Source organism: Lolium perenne, chromosome 7 (assembly GCF_019359855.2).
Source record: "Lolium perenne isolate Kyuss_39 chromosome 7, Kyuss_2.0, whole genome shotgun sequence".
Classification (NCBI taxonomy): Eukaryota; Viridiplantae; Streptophyta; class Magnoliopsida; order Poales; family Poaceae; genus Lolium; species Lolium perenne.
The window spans coordinates 285,843,903-285,849,101 of record NC_067250.2 but is presented as its reverse complement, the minus strand read 5'-3'; the positions used below and the strand labels follow the sequence as shown (position 1 = coordinate 285,849,101).

Sequence of the window (5,199 nt, the reverse complement as noted above, 5' to 3'; positions counted from 1 at the left end):
TTGATTACACCAAACACCACTGCGTAAATGGGTGGCTATAAAGGTGGGATTAAGTATCCGGAAAGTATGAGTTGAGGCATATGGATCAACAGTGGGATTTGTCCATCCCGATGACGGATAGATATACTCTGGGCCCTCTCGGTGGAATGTCGTCTAATGTCTTGCAAGCATATGAATGAGTTCATAAGAGACCACATACCACGGCAGATTTAGTAAAGAGTACTTGTCAGGAGACGAGGTTGAACAAGGTATAGAGTGATACCGAAGATCAAACCTCGGACAAGTAAAATATCGCGAGACAAAGGGAATTGGTATTATATGTATATGGTTCATTCGATCACTAAAGTCATCGTTGAATATGTGGGAGCCATTATGGATCTCCAGATCCCGCTATTGGTTATTGGTCGGAGTGAGTACTCAACCATGTCCGCATAGTTCACGAACCGTAGGGTGACACACTTAAAGTTGGATGTTGAAATGGTAGTACTTGAATATGGAATGGAGTTCGAATATTTGTTCGGAGTCCCGGATGAGATCCCGGACATCACGAGGAGTTCCGGAATGGTCCGGAGAATAAGATTCATATATAGGATGTCATTTTATGTGAATTAAAATGTCGCGGAAGGTTCTATGGAAGGTTCTAGAAGGTTCTAGAAAAGTCCGGAAGAAACCACCAAGGAAGGTGGAGTCCACATGGGACTCCACCTCCATGGCCGGCCAAGCCTAGGTGGGGAGGAGTCCCAAGTGGACTCCCCCTTAGGGGGCCGGCCAACCCCCCCACATGGGAGGTGGAACTCCCACCTTTGGTGGGAGTCCTAGTTGGGCTAGGTTTCCCCCTCTTATGGAAGGTTTTTTGTTCGGGTCTTATTCGAAGACTTGGACACCAACACTTGGGGATCCACCTATATAATGAGGGGCCAAGGGAGGGGGCCGGCCACCCCAAGACCACAAGCTGGCCGCCCCCCTTGAAGTGGCCGGCCACCCCTCCCAAACCCTAGCCGCCCCCCTCTCCTCCATATAGCCCGCGTAGCTTAGCGAAGCTCCGCCGGACTTCTCCACCGCCACCGACACCACGCCGTCGTGCTGTCGGATTCAAGAGGAGCTACTACTTCCGCTGCCCGCTGGAACGGGAGGTGGACGTCGTCTTCATCAACAACCGAACGTGTGACCGAGTACGGAGGTGCTGCCCGTTCGTGGCGCCGGAACCGATCGTGATCAAGATCTTCTACGCGCTTTTGCAAGCGGCAAGTGATCGTCTACCGCAGCAACAAGAGCCTCATCTTGTAGGCTTTGGAATCTCTTCAAGGGTGAGACTCGATACCCCCTCGTTGCTACCGTCTTCTAGATTGCATCTTGGCTTGGATTGCGTGTTCGCCGTAGGAAAATTTTTGTTTTCTATGCAACGTTATCCTACAGAACTAACACCAGAAAATTGCTCTCGCATAACAAGATTTAGTAAAGCAGGTTTAATTTCAAAAAATTCTGCTGTAGTAGCAGGTGGAGCAATAGGTGTGCATAGGAAATCATTATTATTTGTGGTTGTGAAGTCACACAACTTAGTATTTTCAGGAGTACCCATTTTAGCAATAGTAAATAAAGCAAACTAGATAAAGTAAATGCAAGTAACTAATTTTTTTGTGTTTTTGATATAGAGTGCAAGACAGTAAATAAAGTAAAAGTAGCAACTAATTTTTTTGTATTTTGATATAATGCAGCAAACAAATAAAATAAAGCAAGACAAAAACAAAGTAAAGAGATTGGGATGTGGAGACTCCCCTTGCAGCGTGTCTTGATCTCCCCGGCAACGGCGCCAGAAATTTTACTTGCTGGCGTGTAGTTGACGTGGGAGTTAGAAGTCTTTGTGGTGTGACTTTTCTTCAGTTCCCCGGCAACGGCGCCAGAAATTTTGCTTGATGCGCGTGGTTGACGTATTGTCTTTCCGTTCGACACGCGTCCGTTGGGAACCCCAAGAGGAAGGTGTGATGCGCACAGCGGCAAGTTTCCCTCAGTAAGAAACCAAGGTTTATCGAACCAGTAGGAGTCAAGAAGCACGTGAAGGTTGATGGCGGCGAGATGTAGTCACTACTACAAATAGCCTTACCACCGGCGCATGGAATTGGGCTACCGCCGGCGCCTTCGCGTTCGCCGGCGATCACCTCGCCGGTGGTAAGTGGTTACCGCCGGCACCTTCCGTTTCGCCAGCGGTAACATGATGTTACCCCCGGCGCTTTCGTGTATTCGCCGGCGGTATTTGTTACCCCTGGCATGTAGCCTATTCGCCAGCAGTACTTTGCATTACCCCCGGCGCACAAGCCAATTCGCCAGTGCTATGTTTGTATAGGATTAAAAAAAAGCAAGTCCATAAAGATCAAGTTGTCTCTTTATTTTATTTAAATAGAACAGGTATTATATTACAACGCATTACAACGCACAGACCAAGAGTATGTTTAGAAAACACAGACTCCGGTGACGTCGTCCGTCTCAGCTCGCCGGTGACGTCGCCTTCTCGTCGCCAGCTCCGTCTCAGCTCGCCGAAGACGTTGCCCGTCTCAGCTCACCAGCGATATCGCCCGAATATTTAGCTAGTTGTAGTAGAGGTCGACGACCTGCAGCTGACTCATCAGTAGGAGCATTAGAACACTTCTCTCCCTGAAGAAAAAAGAAGGAAATATCTTGCATCATGAATCCGGTATGCCAATAGGTCGTAGTTTCAGTATTAGCCAAACTGAGCAAATCAAATTAAAGATAGCATAGCTGAAAATGGTTGAATCAAACATACCATGCGATAAAAAATATACTGAATACTACTGGAAAGGAACCAGAAAGTCATGCAAAAACAGAAATTATGATAGCTGTATTATGTAATCTAAACAGCAATCAAGGATGTCCATAATTTATAGACTATTTCTCCAGGAGAATTTGAATGCAGTGATTTTCCATCATGCAGCTTCCCATCACATTCGGGCCTAATGATTTGGTATTGCAGTCTGGGACATGGTTAGGGGTTGATCTCTTTGGTACATGCAAGATTGATTTGCAATTACTAGGTTCATCTCTGTTTGCTTGTTAGGCCTCTATTAATTTTTTTGCTGCTCGGAGATGCAACTTATTTGAAACTAAAAATGGCAGTGCTTAAAGGATAATATCTGCACAAAGAATTAAACACACAAAAACAAACATACGAAGACACGATATATCAAGGGACCAATTCCATCATCAGAATTCACAATTTTAGACGTCTAGCATCCAAAATTTCGCCAGCATTACACACAATCGAACGCAGGAGCAGATATTGTGGTTTCATCAGGGAGCTAGCAACGGTGAGAACTTGACAAAAGCATCGACTTTGGTGTGAACAAGCACATACAGAACTACGCTTTCAGCTTTGAAATGGTAAACTATACCATGCAGGGCAGTTTTTTTTATTGAATAGCAGGGATCGCTCCCCGCGCGGGTCCATTTACATGAAACGAAACCATACAGATGCAGAGCAGAGCAGAGCAGATATTTGCTGACGCGTAGATCTATTAGAGATCGAAGGGTACCTTGGCGGATCTACAGCCGATGAACGGATCGCAACCCACGGGAGCAGGAAATGGGACGCGCGCCCCTCCCTCAGATCGCCTCCGAGCTCCTCTCCGCCGTTCCCTAACCGCTTCCGCACGCGAGCGCACACACACTGCATGGAGGAATCGCACCACCACGGATCAGACAAAGCAACCAGCAAAAATCCCCCCAAAAAAAACTCGGAAGCACGTAGCAACATTTCGCAACTCACCGATCCGACGAGGGACGTGTGTGCGGGGTCGTGGGGGAGCGGCGGACGGATGATCCTCGCGAGGCGGGCGACCGGAAGTGGAGATCTGGCCGCTGCGGCGGGCGGTCGCGGCGAGATCTGGGTGGCGAGAAGGGAGGGATGGGGCGGTGGAGGTGGGTGGGAGCTGATGGGGCGTCGTCGAGGGAATCTGGTGGCAGGGGCGGCCGGCGAGAACCACCATGGAGCGGAGCGACGGAAGAAAAGGGGATGAGTGGGGAATTTGGTGGCCGAGCGGATAGGATGGGGTGCGTCTCGGTCGTGGGGGTGGTATAGGCCAAATAACGCTGGCGAATTTGCTGGCGGCGGCGGGGCTATTTTTCCATCGCTGGCGAAAAGGATTCGGGGAGGCCGGCGGTAATTTCGGCCTGGTTGGCCCGTTCGAACTCACTTTAATTCCGGCGCGATCCAATCTATTTTGCCGGTGGTAGGAATTTTACCCCCGGCACTTTCGGATCAAACTCGCCGGTGGTAAAGCAAGGTCCATCTGGGTGATCTCGGCCCACCTTACCGCCAGCATTTCCAATTCCAATTCGCCAGCGGTAATGGCACTACCCCTGGCAACCCCATTTCAACTCGCCGGTGGTAATTTACCGCCGGCATCTTTAAATTGGACTCGCCGGCGGTAAGAAGTGCGGCTATAAGCCTTTTCCTAGTAGTGAGTGCGGCGCAACACCAGGGATTCTGGCGCCAACGTGGAACCTGCACAACACAAACCAAGTACTTTGCCCCAACGAAACAGCGAGGTTGTCAATCTCACCGGCTTGCTGTAACAAAGGATTAGATGTATAGTGTGGAAGATGATTGTTTGCAGAAAACAGTAGAATAAGTATTGCAGTAGATTGTATTTCAGTATAGAGAATTGGACCGGGGTCCACAGTTTACTAGAGGTGTCTCTCCCATAAGATAAATAGCATGTTGGGTGAACAAATTACAGTTGGGCAATTGACAAATAGAGAGGGCATGACCATGCACATACATATTATGATGAGTATTGTGAGATTTAATTGGGCATTACGACAAAGTACATAGACCGCTATCCAGCATGCATCTATGCCTAAAAAGTCCACCTTCAGGTTATCATCCGAACCCCTTCCAGTATTAAGTTGCTAACAACAGACAATTGCATTAAGTATTGCGCGTAATGTAATCAATAACTACATCCTCGGACATAGCATCAATGTTTTATCCCTAGTGGCAACAGCACATCCATAACCTTAGAGGTTTCTGTCACTCCCCCAGATTCACAGAGACATGAACCCACTATCGAGCATAAATACCCCCTCTTGGAGTTACTAGCAAAAACTTGGCCAGAGCCTCTACTAATAACGGAGAGCATGCAAGATCATAAACAACACATAGACATAAATTGATAATCAACATAA

The 5,199-nt window shown here is 48.0% G+C and overlaps 1 long non-coding RNA gene across 1 annotated transcript; it reads right to left on the bottom strand.

The window, feature by feature from the left end:
- Nucleotides 1–2,362: 2,362 nt before the first annotated feature.
- LOC127315206 (uncharacterized) lies at nucleotides 2,363–4,120 on the bottom strand. The gene is made up of 3 exons (XR_011748399.1): nucleotides 3,779–4,120; nucleotides 3,546–3,679; nucleotides 2,363–2,649 (listed from the first exon to the last, which is right to left on the bottom strand). It is a non-coding gene; the product is annotated as an uncharacterized lncRNA (long non-coding RNA).
- Between the last annotated feature and the right edge of the window lie 1,079 nt (nucleotides 4,121–5,199).